Here is a 17,378-nt window from a genome sequence, read left to right as displayed (position 1 = left end):
GCCCAGCTGGTGTGGCTTAGTGGTTGAGGGTTAATCTATGAACCAGGAGGTCATGATCTGATTCCTGGTCAGGGCACATGCCCAGGTTGCAGGCTTGATCCCTGGTAGGGGATGTGGAGGAGGCAGCCGATCGATTATTCTCATCATTGATGTTTCTCTCTTTCTCCCTCTCCCTTCCTCTCTGAAATCAATACAAATATTTTTTTTTATATTTTTTATTGATTAAGATATTACATATGTGTACCCTCTATTCCCCCCCCCCCCCCGCTCATCCCCTCACCCTCCCCGTTGACCCTGTCCATTGGTTAGGCCTATATGCTTGCATATAAGTCCTTTGGTTGATCTTTCCCCCTTGCCCCCACCCTCCCCTACCTTCCCTCCAAGGCCCGACAGTCCAATCAATGCCTCTCCGTCTCTGGATCAGTCCTTGTTTATCAGTTTATGTTATTCATTATATTCCACAAATGAGTGAGATCCTGTGGTATTTATCCGCTCTCCAGTTCCATCCATGCTGTGGCAAATGGTAAGAGTTCCTTTTTCTTCTTCCTCTTCTTAAAGAATACCTTTCAGCATTTCATATAATGCTGGTTTGGTGGTGATGAACTCCTTTAGCTTTTTCTTATCCGTGAAGCTCTTTATCTGACCTTCCATTCTGAATGATAGCTATGCTGGATAAAGTAATCTTGGTTGCAGGTTCTTGCTATTCATCTCTTTGAATATTTCTTGCCACTCTCTTCTGGCCTGCATGGTTTCTGTTGAGAAATCAGCTGACAGTCGGATGGGTACTCCCTTGTAGGTAACTGACTGTCTTTCTCTTGCTGCTTTTAAGATTCTCTCTTTATCTTTTGCTCTTGGCATTTTAATTATGATGTGTCTTGGTGTGGTCCTCTTTGGATTCCTTTTGTTTGGGGTTCTCTGCGCTTCCTGGACTTGTAGGTCCATTTCTTTCACCAGGTGGGGGAAGTTTTCTGTCATTATTTCTTCAAAAAGGTTTTCAATATCTTGCCCTCTCTCTCCTTCTGGTACCCCTATAATTCTGATGTTGGTACGCTTGAAGTTGTCCCAGAGGTTCCTTACACTATCTTCATATTTTTTGAATCTCTTTTCTTTTTTCTTTTTCGGTTGGGTATTTTTTGTTTCTTTGTATTTCAAATCTTTGACTTGATTCTTGGGATCCTCTTGTCTGCTGTTGGATCTCTGTAAATTATTCTTTATTTCAGTCAGTGTATGCTTAATTTCTAGTTGGTCCTTTTTCATGTCCTCCATGGTCTCACTATACTCCTTGAGGGATTCATTAAATTTATCGGCGGTTTCCATAAAATTCTTGAAAAACCTTATAAACGTGGCCTTGAACTCTATATCCAGTCGTTTGCTTTCCTCCGTTTCTGCCATTTGTGACCTGTTTCTTTGTCTCCGCATTTTGGCTGCTTCCCTGTGTTGATAGAGTGGCCCTGCGCGCCAGGTGTCCTGTAGGGCCCAGTGGCTCAGCCTCCCCAGTTACCTGGGGTGGACACTCTTGGTGCACTCTTGGTGCCTTGGTTGTTGTAGGATCACTGGGAGGAATTGACCTCCAGGCCAATTGGCTGTGGGAATCAGCTGTGTCTGAAGTGGGAGAATGGTCCCCCTCTGACCACTGGGTACAGTGGCTCCTGGATCTAAGGAGGTGCTAATTCAGCCTCTGCCTGAGGCCACACAGCAGGAGCCACGAAGAGGCTCAGCTGTGAAGCAATGCAAGCTGCTGCGGGGCCTTGGCCCTTCTCTTGGAAGTTCCGGGTCTGCCTGGCTGGGCTGTAGTTAGGTACATTCACATGCAAAAGCCTCTGCTGCAGCCTGGGTGGGGCGGGGTCTCAGGGAGTAAAAGGGCGGAGAAAGAAGCTATGGTGATTCTCTGCGCCCAGAGTCGCGCATCTCAGTGCCCCGGTAATGGCTGCAAGCACCTCTGAGGGAACGCCGCCCTCAAGTTCGCCCGCTGCTGCCTGACAGACCAGCCTCTCCCCGTATGAGTCCTGGGTCCCCAGAGACTTCCTGGAACGGGAGTTCAGAGCAGTCGGGAGCTTGTGATTCAAAAAGACAGCCGCGTCCTCAGGTGCCACCCCCTTTCCGCGCGCGTGAGCCGCCGCCGTACCTCTGCACTTCACCTCCGCAGCTCCTCTGGCTCTCAGCGTGCTTTTCTTTCCTTCTAGTTGTAGAAATTACACTCAGCCAGCGTTCCTGTTGTTCTGGACGATGTTTGCTCCGTCCTTTGGGATATTTTTCAATTGTTGTGTGAGGCGACTATTTCCCAGTGTTTATCTATGCCGCCATCTTAGTTTCTCCTCCTACAAATATTTTTTTAAAGTTTTCTCAGGGTTGTTTATAACTGAAGAAACACCCAAAGAATGAAGGGAAACATTTCCAGGCACAGGGGCATCTGGAGTGCATCTCAAGAAGAGGCAACTGGAAATGCAAAAATCCGAAATCACTCCCCAGAGCACACAAAGAAGAAAGCCACTCTGCCTCTCATTTCTCAGCGACTTTTTGGTATTCCATCCACGACTCCTATGGCTCTAATAATCCTTGAGAAAATTTGGGCCAGGCCTTATTTAATCAAAGTCAGCTTCTCTGTTTCCTTTCCAGGATGTTTTATGAGGTTGCTGCTTGTGGAGAATGGAGATAAGCTGGGATCAAGAAAACTGACTCCAAAGCTGGAGCTGGCTACTATCCTAGGTATGGACGTGAACGATTTATTACCAAGAGTGGGTACCAAGACTCCACTCAAGGAGAAAAATATCTTTGTTTGGGAAAATAACACCACTGGTGTAGAGGTATGCAAACCTGTGGGCATGTGGGTTGGCAGACACCAAGACCACAAAAGGCGAGTGATAAAATTCTCACCATGAGACAAGGAGAAGATTTTAGCTTGGCCCACAGAGAAGCCAGGAAGATGCTGAGAAACCTTCTGCAAATGCTACCTAAATGATGGTGGTGGTGAAAAAAAAAAATAATGTAATAGAATTTTATTAGCATACTCAAGTTATTTGCTCTATGGTGTCTAATGTAACTCTTCCTGGTGATTCTGAAACAGAAAAAAAGTTTTTTTGATTTGTAGTTCTTTTAGCGGAAGAATCAAAGAGAAGTTTCACATAATGCCAAGATGGAAACCAAAAATTCCCATTTCAACCTGATAGGAACAGAGATAAGAGAACATTTAAGAAGAGCTTTGGACTTCGAAAGACCATGACCTTGGTGTAGAAATCAATTTGGACTAAGTCAGAAAACACTGTATTCCTCATTTAAGTTCGAAGGAATCAGGAGACTCCAGCTAGCACTAAGTTAAAATTCCAACCTATATTTACCTTAACTTCTAGTATCCTTTGTGCTAGCCTCCCTACTGATAGCCATTTTATCTCTTTTGCACACAAAGACATTGTCCTTTGAAGATGTTCATTAGGTGACCATTTGCTCAAAAGGGGCTATCGGGGAGTAATTCTATTGTTCCCAAGAAAGGAAACTAGCAGCTAATCACTTTTGTGTCTCCATCTATCCTTAAATAAAGGTACTTTAAAAGCTCCAGTTTATGGCTTTTTCATCTGTAGTATTCAACACTTAGCCCATTGTCCGATAACTAATGAAATAAGCACCTTTTCTTAAGTTTATTGGCCACTGGGATATCCTCTTTTTGTGACGTGTCTGTTCAAGTCTTTTGCTCAATTTTTGTCTGTCTTTTTCTCACTGATTTGTGGACGTTCATAACATACTCTGGATATGAGTCATTTGCCATGTATATACAATATATACAATATATTTGAAATATATCTCCCCCCCCCCCCACTCGTTTGGTTGTTTCTGCACATTTTTAATTTAAGCTAGACTGGAACTCTTTAATGCCTGAAAATAATACGGTCCTTATTGTTAAAGGCGGTAAAGAGAATCTCTCATTAAGAGACAGAAGAGGGAGCTATGACAAAATATCTCAGAGGACTGCAATGGAGGGGGAAAACTAATTACTCTGTGTATCACTATCAGGCTCAACTGACAGCGAAACTATCATCCTCATTTCACAGATAGCAGAACCAACATTTGAGAGGCTCTTAAATGTACCCAAAAATATACGTCATATACGGCTAACGTCTCAAATCAGCCAACCCAGTAAATTGTTTGCCAGATTTTGAATCCAAGACATACGACATCAGAACCCAAATGCTGCTAACTATGATGTTTCACTACCCTGCCTGGCTTCTTACGTAGGATTGTAGAAAAGTGAACGAAGCCTTGGCTCACTCCATTGGAAAGTTGTAAACGCCTAGGCTAATTGATGACTTTATGTGCCAGGGCGGAAAAGCATTATTTCCCCAACTGTCTTTCCAGAGAGACAGCTGCCCTGGGCTCTTCATGGGACCTTCTTAGCAACTAGCCCACTACTAGGTTTTTGATAAATGCTTCCTGGAGGAACAGATGAATAAAGGAATAAACGAATGCCTGCGGGCAGAAGGGAAAACCTGAATTCTAATGTTGGCTTTCTGCTAAGGACACCGCCAGTGATGAATTGGGCTTCTCAGTGTCCTCAGGTGTTGGGAAAATAATTCGGGTTTCAGATGGCCAAGAAGGCTACATCGGCGGAATTATTTCACGCTGTCACTTCTGAGACTAACCTTTGTGCTGACAAAAATAGGCGAGCCCAACAGCTGCAGCAATAAAATGCACCATGGGCACTGGCTGTGTGGTGCCAATGCAACGGAGCAGGGGATTTTAAGAGCTGGGCGGAGATAGGGCAGGAAGCTAGCTTCAGCTCTCTTGACTTCAGCAAAGGGGGGGAAGGAAAACACTAGCAAGTGTTAGGCCTGGCAAGGAACAGTGACACCTAATTTAGCTCATCCCAACAAATGTCACATGTGTATATTTTGATGTGTTAAGTACTAAAGCTTTTCTTGGGAACCGGTGCACACGTGCATGAAAAGCTCATGCAACTGCACACAGCACCATTGGGTTGAGAAGTGTTGGAGCCCTGGCTTGTCTAGAGACCACGCAAGCTGCAGTGAAACAGCCATTTGGATAATGAAAGAGGCCATAAAAAAGTTGGAAAGATCCCTGAGATGAGGCATAGGAAAAACTACAGTTTCCTCTCCATTTTGACCACTTACTTGCTCTATCATCTGGAAAAAAGTCATTAATTTGCTCTCTATCCCAGCTCTGCCAGCCAAAAAATGAAGATAGTAATATCTTCCCTTTTTATCTCACAAGTAAAATGATCTAATGCTAACAATAGCCTATAGGTCATAGGTCTATAATCCCTCAACAGTTTTACGAAATATGAAAAGCTGAGACAACTTGACGTTTTTTCTTAAGACTTTTGGCAGCAAAACTTCGTCTGACATGAACAGATTTGGTGGCGAAACCTGACCCAAACCAATTTGAAGCTTTTTATTTATTTAGTCCCATTTGGTGAATATTCATAACTTTCACCGCTGAAATGCTAATGACATTGATTAAGCATGCTTCTCAAGACCCTTTAGGACTATTATAAAGTATAGGGAATATATGCTGCTTTAACTTTCTAAAAATAAAAATAATCTGAGTTTTAAAGGTCAGTGGGACTACTGGTTTGCATTAAAACAAATGGATAAAAAATAAAATATTACCAAATGCCTAGATTTTTTTTTTGCATGGTCCAAACTGCTTAACCTTCAACTTAAATTTTTCTCATACACAGAAACCCATATCTTATTCTTAAAAAGGTCACCAGTAGGCTCATTTTTTTTCCATGAAGAACAATAGTCAGTATCCAGGGCTTATGACCTTTCTAAGAGTCTATAAAAACATGAAAACTGAATAAAACACAAAGCTGTTAGCTCCAAAACATGACGATAAAACTATAAAACAAAATCTACAAAATGTAGACTACAAAAACATCTACAAAACTTAAAATCAGCTACTTCATCGGTAGCCAGATTTAGTGCTCATAAAATAACACTGTGTTTAAAAACAATTTATAGATACAATTTTTCTCACTTTGCAAGAATACGCATGTATGCACAACAATTGTGGAGAAATCATAGCTCCTCATAAATTGTATTTGTTCTTGAAGTCAAAGGATTCCAAAGGTAAAGTAATAAAAATTCTTCCAAATGTTTTTAGAAAAATAATGTTTAGTGTGAGATGTAAATGTGATGTGATGTTTTATATAAATTAGATCTTATAATAGTTATAACGTTCAACTTGGCCATGAAGAGACGTGCCAACTGTCAATATAAACTCTAAGAAGAATAAATAAATGTTGGGGTGGAGTGTAGTTCTTTAGGTACCTGAGGAACAACTGAGTTTTCTTAACAGCCGAGTTTTCTGATTCCTCTCTCAGTAATAGAGATAAACATCACAAACCAAACAAGCACCAGTCTGGGGACACACTCTGGAAGGTGGCAGGAACTAATATGACCCGTGGACCAAAGAATTCATCTTCATTTGGATCACTAAAATCGATTCCAATGCAACCTCGAATGGTGGCAAACAAATGCTGGTCTAACTCTCAGATAGTTTCCACTGAACTGTTAGTTCTATGAATATAAGCAATGACTCAGACCATACCCTTAAGCACAGAAGTATGAGTCCATTGCCAAGTTGTGGAAATGACTTAGCTTTCATTATGGCATACTTTAAACTTTGAAAACGAAATTCTAGGGGTTTTTGTTGACTGTTTTATAATTTAGTACTGTTTTATCATTTAATATTCATAGCACCCTATGAGTCAGCTACAATCATTTTCCATATTTTACAGATAAAATAACAAACATTGAGAGTTTCAGCAGCATCGTCAAGATCAAGCTAGTAACATACCTGAGATGTGAATCTACTGTCTCAGAGTCAAAGTTCTTAACCTTTATTGTGGCGAGAATTCCCAGCCTCTCCCGTTCAAAGTAATAAGCCCATTATTCTCAACATCAAAGTGTCAGTATCAGACAAATACAACAATCTCTTCTTGTTCAACTCATTACTTCTTCCCACGGCAAAACCTTTATTCATATGGTGTTTACTCTTAAGAGGCCTCTAATACCCACTAATGCTCCAATAAACAGTCTCATTCACTGCTCATTCAGTAATAGATGCTTTAGAATTTCCACTTGTGATGACATAAACAAAAATAATACAGGACAGATATTTCCAAGCCTTGTTTTTCAGTTCAGCACTAATGGTGCCTCTAAATACATTTACAGAAACCCCACTATTTACCATAACAGGAAAGAATCAAGAAGAAATCTGAGTTTACCCCTTAAACAAAATAATTGAATGTTTGGCTGCTGAGGTAACAGCTCTATTGGGGACTTTTTCCATCAGCAGCTGTCTTAAAAGAACTCAAGGAGTTTTAGTCTAGGCAGGTGCTTTGAACTGGATAAATATGTTTATACTGAAGTAAGTATAGACCTATTTGAGCAGAGGCTAAGTTCCACATGTAGCAAAATTGAATGCCATTATGCCATCAAACCTACACTTGAAAATCCCTTAGGAAGGCATTGTATTGGATAGCTGTACCGGTTAATAATGCGGATTTTTTTCAATAGATGGAGTTACACATATGTTGATATATATATATGCGATTTGATATGTAGACTACTTTATTGTATTGACAAGCTTCAAAATTTCATATGTCAAATTTTCTGAAGGTGTTAATACCATAGGTATTTTTATGCTTAAAAATGTCGAATTTCGTGCCTAAAAAAAAGAGCATTTGCGGGAAGTTTAATTCATTACTTTATTTTGAAGAAAAGTGCTGCTGAAAGTTATCGTATACTTCGGGAACTATACATGCTCCATCTCAAGATACTTGTGAGCGCTGGTTTAAACGCTTTAAAAGTGATGATTTCGATGTGAAAGACAAAGAACGCCTAGGTCAACTGAAAAAGTTTAAAGACCAACAAGCATGATTGGATGAAGATGCGTGTCAAACTCAAAAACAACTTGCAGAAAGATTAAACGTTGCTCAGCAAACAATTTCCAATTGTTCACAAGAAATGGGAAAGATTTTAAAGGGAGGAAAATGGGTGCCACATCAACTGATATATATATATCTCCATGTATTCATCGCCTCTTTTCCTCTACAGACAAAACAGATCTCTGTTCCTTTTGCATCCAATGGTAGATCATTTACATTTATGAGTCCTATTGTACAAAAATGTGCATCTTTGAACAATAACATCACACACAGAACAGCAAGATGAGGGTCTTATGGTAATAGCGCTATTTTGGGTAACAGGAGATATATCAATTCATCTCACCAGTGTTTGTTTATTGAAAAGACAGTCAAGTGGAATCACTGACACTGCTTAAATCGTTTTTCCTCCCCCTTCCTCTTTATTTCTCCCAGCTATTTTTTCTGATGGCATTCATTTAGGATTGTTTAGTTTAGAGTTGAAACAAATCTTGAAATTACTTTAAGGAAATGGTGGTGATCATTCAACAATCTCAGTTCCACCTCTTTTTAAAAAATAATAATACAGTGTAATACCCTGAACGTCCACCTACATTGTTGCAAATAGCACGACTTCCTTCCTTTTAATGACTGAATATTATTCCAGGGATGGTGGGTTAAGACATCGCTGATTATGACTGGTTTAGACTTACAATGCAAGGCACAGGATCCAGATCTGGGGGACATGAGAAAGCAGAAATGGGACACTAGACAAGAGGAAAAACACACCTGTTTAATAATGAGGGTGAGCATATAATTTGTTATCCAAATCAGGATACTTTTGAGAATGAAAGGGGAGGTGCTATTAATAATTACCCCAAGACAATATGTGTAAACAGGGAGAAATGGCCACCCTATAAATAAGCTGTTTTACAAATTATCCTGAAGTTATTCCTACGGAGCAAAATTGGAAATAAACAGATGACACCATCATGACCACAAAGCACATCTGTTTGTAGAAAATTTGGGTCTATTTTTGGAAGTGGGAGAAAATGTAATTATTATCTTATCTTTGAGAGGATGAACCAAACAGAATAACATTTTATGTAGCCAGAACCTGTTTAAAAAACTGCCTGTATGTTGATAATTATTGCAGCTGGGTAAATGGTTACATGGTGTTCATTACCCTATTCTCTCTACTTTCATACATGTTTGGAAATTTCATAGTAATGATTTTTAAAAGTAAACAAAGTTAACTCTGATGTTCCCATTAATAGTACATTGATTGAATACAAATTTTTTAAATCCACTAATAAATCATTTTATTAAATGCTTACTATAAAATTACTATGAGAGATTTAAAAAGTGCGATGGTGAGAATGATTTTAGTGTCAAGTATTCTCAAATTACCCAAGTAAATAAATAGTACTGTTGCAAGAATTTCTCTATTGAGGGACTTGGGGATATAAATCTAATTTGAGAAAAAAATCAGATATTCTGTCTTGAAGCTCTGTTTACATAGAAGTCATATTATTTTCATTTATATTTCAGGTTTATTTTGAATGGCCTGGGGTAGATGTGATGGAGTTTATTGGATATTAAGCTTCCTCTATAAGTCACAAGAGGTTGGACTCTACTAAAGAAATAAATTAAACCATTCCAATCTCAGTGGTTTAAGAACAACAAAGGCTTGTTTCTGGCTTGTTCTGCTGCCCATCATGGATTAACAAGGCTGGGGCTCTGCTCCCCCGACTCACCCAGGGGTACAGGTGGATGGAGACACTATCATCTTGCAATTGTAACATCTGGAATATGTCTTCCTCTTTCCTCGTGTCAGGCAATAGAGACCTGAGAATTATACTTGAACTTTCTATTGCCTCTGAACATAAGTGACACACTATTTCCACTAACATTTCATTGGCTGAAATGTGCTCTGCAGAGCCATTTGACTGTAGTGGGAAATTGCAATCTAGGGGGGCAAATGGGATATTTGGTGACCATTAAGGCTTCCACTATATCCCAACCACGCCTTTGGACAATACTGTAAAAATAAAAGTGCAGCTCTTGATTTCTGGTGTCTTAAATTGTAGAATTTGTGCTGAACACTGACAGAGAATTACATGGCATCAATGTGTCTGAAAATATTTGTTAACAAAGTCATAGGAAGAGAAGATTGTGAGGAAATTTCTGCCTTTTTCAAGCACTACATAGTGCTCGTTTTTATAGAAGAGGCATGGTTAATGCAAATAAATATTCACAATGCATTCAAATCAACATAGCTGACCTCTTAATTGCCAACACTTCCCTAGCCATTGCTGAAGATAACAGTAATGTTTATTTTAAGGTGAGTGATTGCTTTGGTTACCTATTTCTGCATCATCAACTATCAGCGGGGCTCAGTTGGGTGGTTTCACAGGGCGTCTTTCAGGCAATTGCAGTCAGATGGTGGCTAGAATCACAACCATCTGAAGGCATCTTTTCTCACAGACCCAACGTTTCTGCTGGGATGGCTGACACAGCTGAGGGCTGGCTGGGCATCCTTCCTTTTACACAGACTTTCCACAAGATCAGCCTGGACTTCCATACAACACGACCTCCTCATGACTGCTGGGCTTCTACATGGAAGGTAGTTTCTCCTAAAATAAGCATTCCAAGAGCACAAGGCTAACACTGCAAGGCTTCTCCGCACCTAGGCTTAGTCCCTGAGTATCGCTTCACTGCATCCCACTGATCAGCAGGGAATCAGAGAGACAACTGAGCTCCAAAGAGAGGCGAGGGGTGAGTATTAGGAGCATGGTTCATTGGGGCACCATCTTTGGAGACAAGCTATCATTAATCAGACATTTCATTTATCAGACCCTAATTTCCTACACTCTGAATCATTCATTGTCAAATACAAGTCCATATTTGAAAGGATTTATATTACCTCAAGTTCACTTTTCCAGTTTTTTCCTTATCCTTTAAAAAAAAAATCTGTAAATAGAACATGACAGTTTGCAAATGCCTAAGAATTGGTTTTGCAGATCTTCCCTGATCTCTTGATTTATAATGCTAAGATGTCAACTAGATGTCAGTTCTAAGTTAAGAGCATTGCCACCTTACTATTCTGGTCAGATTCTCGAATACATGGAGCAAGGATCAGGAATGCAAGGATCAGGGAGGATAGGGTAGGCCTTCCATTTTCCATACATAATCACATAGTGTGTGTGTGTGTGTGTGTGTGTGTGTGTAATATATAAAGTAGGTTGTCTGGTATTACTTCCTAGGCCAAGGAGATCCCCATTTAACAAAAAAATTCACAAACATCAACATAGGATTAGATATGGTTGCTTCATAACTCTTATTGAATGAGATAAAAACAAGGTTATTTCATAATTATATCAAAGCAATAAGAGCACTGCTCAAATCATAAAAGTGACCAGCATGCCCCACACCCAGGTAGCATCAGTGACTGAGTGACTGATGCTTCTTTTTTAAAAAAAATATTTTTATTGATTTCAGAGAGGAAGGGAGAGGGAGAGAGAGAGATAGAAACATCAATGATGAGAATCATTGATTGGCTGCCTCCTGTACACCTCCTACTGGGGATCTAGCAGCAAACCCAGACATGTGCCCTTGACCAGAATCGAACTCAGAGCATGCCGATGCTCTATCCACTGAGCCAAACTGGCTAGGGCAGTGACTGATGCTTCTTGAATGAGCAGGTACCTACCTATGTGCCGATTTACTCATGACTGTATCTATGCTTATGTCTATCTGAGATTTGTTTGTAAATTTCATTCAGACACACACATACAGATCTGAAAAAAATAAAGATCCACTTTCCTTAGTGACTATAAATCCATGACTCATTTTTTTTTCTGTTAAGTGTTCTGCTGATGCCAAAAATCAGAAAAAGACACAACGCTGGAAACAGGAATTGAGTTGCACTTGTATTTTCAACCTCAGGCTGAGAATGTGTTAGGTACTTTCAAAGCCAATAAGCCTATTACATTGCAAACACAAAAGACAAAGGTTTTTGCAATAAACACAAATTTAAAAGGGAAAGATTAGAGCATGAGTAGCAAAGAAGAGGAATAATTATTCAGTGTGGGATAGGGTGTAAAGGGATTACCACCCACCAGGCCAGCTCAAGAGAATAAATCTGAGTGCTCAGCAGCTGCAAGGCTGGTGATCCTGCAAATATTCACATAATATTTCTAAAATTAAAAGCCACTGTTTTCGAAAGAAAAGAATGAAGTGCAACATGCCATGGTAGGTGTATCTGTCAGAAAACAGTCGGAATCTGTGGGAAAAACAGAGCCCATTCGAGGCCATCCAGGAGAAGGTATTTAATGCAAGAAACTCAGTATTAGGGTTTCGGGAGAGCTGGAAAATAGACAGGGAAGAGTGAGGGACACTGCTACCTTCCCTAAAGCTGGGGGGTGGGGGGCACGGGGGATTTTACCATAGGCCAGAAGCCTTACGGAACTGGATCCACAATGAGGCTCAGACCGGAGAGATGTACTACCCACAGCAACAGAGAGGGAGAAATATATCCTGGATTTCCCCTCCCTAACTTGCCAACAATACTGCCCATTGGGAGAACCTTTGTAGGAGTCAGTGAGCCAGGAAGCCTACAGATAGTTCTGAAAGCAAAAGAGCCCATGACCTGCACGATAGGCAAAAACTTACAGAATGCAGTCATGTACCACAAAACAATGTTTTGGTCAAGGACATTTTAGCCATCTTAACGTCATAGGTGTGGTAACACTGCAGTCATCACACATGCCCTAGCCATATGTAATGCCGTAGCTGCTTTAACGTCATAGTGCAACTCATTTCTCACATGTTTGGGGTGATGCTGGTATAAAGAAACCTACCAGGCTGCCCATCATAGAAAGTATAGCACATACAATAATGGTGGTAGGCTATACCATCTGGGTCTATGTAAGCACACTATGACATTTGCACAATGACAAAGTCACCTAATGACAAAAAAATGTACCACTCCTTGCACTTAGAATTAAAGGGAATCCTCCATAAAAAAGATATGTCACCAATATTAGTTTTAATCAGGGTACCATTTGAAAATGCAATCAAGTTAAGACCCCGCCAATCAACCCTGTCCCTGCTTAATTTGGCTCAAGTAGTGACAGGCAGCCATGGACCCACTGTGTCCGGTTTCAGAATGACTACGTCAGATGATCTCATTTGTAAAACTGAATGAATTCCAGATGGGTGGAAGGAGGGGAAAACAAACAATGCAGGCCAACTACATCGTATAACCTTGGACAACGTCATCTCTGGGTCTCACTTTCATTAGACCCTGACGATTTATATCATATTATATCATATATTATATCATACCATATCATGTCATACTATAACAGTGGTTCTCAACCTGTGGGTCGCGACCCCTTTGGGGGTCGAGCGACCCTTTCACAGGGGTCGCCTAAGACCATCGGAAAACACATCTATAATTACATATTGTTTTTGTGATTAATCACTATGCTTTAATTATGTTCTATTTGTAACAATGAAATTGGGGGTCACCACAACATGAGAACTGTATTAAAGTGTCGCGGCATTAGGAAGGTTGAGAACCACTGGATTATAACATCCATCATCAGGGTGAGTGCAGAGAAGTGAGTAGTAACTTGCTCAACTAGGTCTCTGGAAAATGTGAGAACAGAAATCGGAAATACTGATTCATAACCCTGAGTGCATTTTCAGGTAACACTTGCTACACAGGAAGTAAAGGACACCTGGATATTCAAAGCAATCTCCTGTGTCTGGGGCCACTGCCTCTCTCTGCATTTCTTCTCTAAGCTTACAGCCATGAAGCACTACCTACATCCTTCCAAAGTTACCAGAAACTGTAGCATCCACAGGATAGCTGAGGCCAATGGAGGGAGAGAGAGACATCACATCAGCTTTTTATCACCACCAACCCATTCAGTATAGAAATAGGAACTATGATAAAATCTTGCACGATGAGAGAATTTCTTTTTCTCTTATCAATTTTCTTCAATGTTGTATTATTGATAAGGGTTACTTTCTAGTTGCAAGGAGAAGAGAAAAAGGAGTATACAAGAAGAGTTCACATTATGCTGATGTTGGGATAAATGATCACCAATCCCAAATTTCTACAAGAGTCAATAAAATGAGGGAGAAAATGTGAATAGAACCCATTTATAATGCACCTCTCTTATAATCACTACAGCCAGACTTGGTGACATGAAAAGTCTGAGAGAGAATTCTGACACATGAAGCAAAGGACAACTGGGAGTTTCTATCTGGTCTCATAACCAGGAGGCAATCTGAATGCAAGTCCTACTCAGCTTTTAGCGTCCACATTCCGTGTTCTCACCATGTGCCGCTTCAGCAAGAAGCCCTGTGGTCACAGTGTGTCACCTGTAAAAACTGCTCACCAACAGGAAGGATCCTATTTTGTTTACACTCAGAATCATACAGCACCCAGCTGGTCTCACTTCCCCTATAGCAGTTAATCAATATTCAGTATTGTTTGACCTAAAGGGAGTTTGTTGATCACCTCCGGTGACTAGACACACACAAAAGAGGAGGGGATTCTAATATTGGTGCATTTTCTGATCTATTGGTGTATACACTCTTAGACAGAGACACATGTGCCATAAACATACATGTATGCATGCACACCCACGTGGGAGCATATGTGATTTCCTGGAATCAGGAAAAAGGACAGGAAGGATCATCTTTGGTTGAAGAAAAAGAAGGACAAATTCATTCAATTCCAATCATTTCTAAATTGATTTCATCAGCTATTCACCCAGGAAGGCTGTGAATAGGGAACTTCAGTATTTCCCAGTCTTTGCCCAGCTCACAGAGCCCTGACCCCAAACTGCACAAACCTCTGTGGAGGGAGCCACCTTCGAGGGCAGAAGAGACAAGAGCCGAATCCCTTCCACATGCGCCCGGTGACGAAACCATGTCAGTTTAAGCACAATTCTTGGGAAAGGAGTATGTCAAGGCTGTTAAGGGAGCACATTACCTGATGTGGCTGTGAACTGGACCACCTGCTGTAGGAAGGAGCGCCTGAGGCCTTGCTGGCTGACGTTCTCTGCAGAAGGGAGGGGAAAAGAAAAGATGTCATGCGGTCACACAGACGGAACACACTTTCTATTTCTCCAAACCAAATGGCTTCCGTGTCCGCAGTTCCAAACATTAACGTAGCTGAGACTCTGTCTGAACTTAATCCTTGTTTCCTTTCTTTTGAAACCAGTGTCAGAATGTGGACACCAGAGTCAAAAGGTCTCAATCCAGGTCTGTTTGCACAAGCTGTTGGACCTGATGCAAGTCACCGAAGCGCTCTCTGTCTCAACTTTCTCTGCTGTGAGGCAGGAATAATCATTTTTGTCCTGGCATCACTGTGAGGGTCCAATATGATAGCAGGTGGGAAGCACTTTGTACAGTAAAGCGCTCTAAATATATAAGGCATTCATTCAACAGGAAGAAAATAAGGCAGACTATTATAAGTTTCTGCTTGAAACACAAACTGGTGCACGAATATCCAAGTTAATACATGAGGTCATTTGAGAGTCGGTTATTCTTGTTATAAAAAAGACCCTTTAAACTGGCTGGTGTGGTTCAGTGGTTGAGCGTCGACCTATGAACCAGGAAGTTATGGTTCTATTCCAGGTCAGGACACTTGCCCAGGTTGTAGGCTTGATCCCCATTGTGGGGCGTGCAGGACGTAGCTGATCAATGATTTTCTCTCTCCCTCTCCCTTCCTCTCTAAAAAGGTGTTTCTCTCTCTCTCCCTTCCTCTCTAAAAAAATCAATAAAAACAATTTTTTTTTAAATACCCTTTATCTTCGGAAAAACCTGACCACATCTTTGTTACCAGCTCCTTGGGATTGGAAAACACCACATGCTCACTGTAGAGCAGCTAATCCAAACCCATTTTTAAAACCATTTTTCTTTGCCTGCTTCTAAGATAGAGGCTAGAAAACCTATATACTCACTTTCTCAGCCTTCCTTCCCTCTAGTTCTGGCCAATGAGACCTGAGTATAATTTTTTAGGGGTTGGAGGAAAGTTCTGAGAAATCTTGTGTTTTTATAAAAGGGAAAAAACAAGACCTTCCCATCACCCTTCTTCTCTCTGAGTATAAATTAGCTACATGGAGCTGGAGCAAGCATTTTGTGACCAGGAGGAAAAAGCTAAGAGCAGAGAGGTGAACCCTGATCTTGTGAAGCAACTGAAACAACACTTCAGGCTGCTCCTTTGGCCTAAACTCCCCTGGTGTGATTGACCGCAACCCTATTTTCTGTTACTTACGGGGTGTAATGATATACCCTGCTAGCTCATTGAAATTAAGAGTCAACTCACATGATTTCAATTCCTTGGGACCTTGTGGATGCTTCAGGCAGAGGGAACCTAATGGCGGGGGCACGAAGATGCAAAAGCGGTCAGTGTGTTTGGAAAATGATCAGGAGAACAACATAGAATTGCCAGCCCCTGGATTCACCATCACCACATTTCATCTGCCTTCCAGGACTGCTGTGCAATTCTGTACTGGCCTTTGCTGGTTCCGACTGCTTTCCTGAACTTCTGCCACAGGGAGACTGACTGGCATGTTGGCTAAAGGCTCTATTCTGCCTGCTCAGTTCCACTTTCCTGCAGCACCAGCCCATCTGAGGCGGCAATGCTGGGACCCGCTGGCAGGAACCTCCCTGTCTCGCCTGCTCCATGGAGGTGAATGGGATTGTGCCCTATAGCAAAGTGTGAGAGGAGCATTTCAGCGCTCAGCTTGGATAAAGGGAGAACTATGGGGGAAGTGGCAAGAAGTTAAACTAAAGGCTTACTCCTGTTTCCTCAATGAGAAGCACCAGGAATGAATTTGGAAGGTATCGGACTTGACCCATGCCAGACCATGTACCTTCTCAGATGCTGTTTTCCTGATTGTAAAATAGGTTAAGTTAGATGCTCCCCACTCGCCTTTCTTCTCCAGTCCCAAATCTATTCCAGTAAATGGTAATCCGCTTTTAAAATATATGCGATTACTGATTATAGTGGCAACACCGAATTTCCATGGAAATTCAATATTATGTGTTTAAAATATCCCCCCCAAAATTTATTATTAAACCTCAGGAAACTGGAAAATGCTAGTAATCCAGAAGAGCCCCTTGCCTGAATATTTTAGCAGACTCCAAGTTCCTGACATTTTTAGGAAGGGGCTACTGGCTGGTTTTCCAGCCCAATAATTTGGCCTTCGGCAGAGTCTCAAGTCTCCTGAAAGACTCAGGAATTCACCATCAGACTAATTTTCGAGATACCATGCTTTGAGAACAGAACTCATCATTGTCTCAAACAACAATACAGGTTTCTAAAATTATAACAATGAATTTTACATTTGTTATCAGAAAAATGAAGTTTTTAAAAAATTAAGTTATAATTGAAATGTTAACACTGTGTAAGTTTAAGGTGTACAATGGGTTGAGTTGGTACATTTACATATTGCAATATGATTACTACCAC

The 17,378-nt window shown here is 40.9% G+C and overlaps 1 protein-coding gene across 2 annotated transcripts in view; it reads right to left on the bottom strand.

Annotated features, from left to right (window-relative positions):
* The window catches only part of RBMS3 (RNA binding motif single stranded interacting protein 3), a gene marked incomplete at both ends in the record, with an annotated part of 935,783 nt that extends 920,829 nt beyond the window's left edge, over nucleotides 1-14,954 (bottom strand). Inside the window, one exon of one of the 2 annotated variants that reach the window (XM_081105840.1) lies at nucleotides 14,892-14,954. The remainder of the gene's footprint in view (nucleotides 1-14,891) is intronic. The other variant, XM_081105826.1, reaches the window with a different exon arrangement.
* Nucleotides 14,955-17,378: the final 2,424 nt, after the last annotated feature.

This window comes from Myotis nattereri, assembly GCF_964212035.1.
Source record: "Myotis nattereri genome assembly, chromosome: 14".
NCBI classification, from domain to species: domain Eukaryota; kingdom Metazoa; phylum Chordata; class Mammalia; order Chiroptera; family Vespertilionidae; genus Myotis; species Myotis nattereri.
Note: the sequence above shows the minus strand (reverse complement) of the source record. Positions and strands in the feature narration are given on the sequence as shown.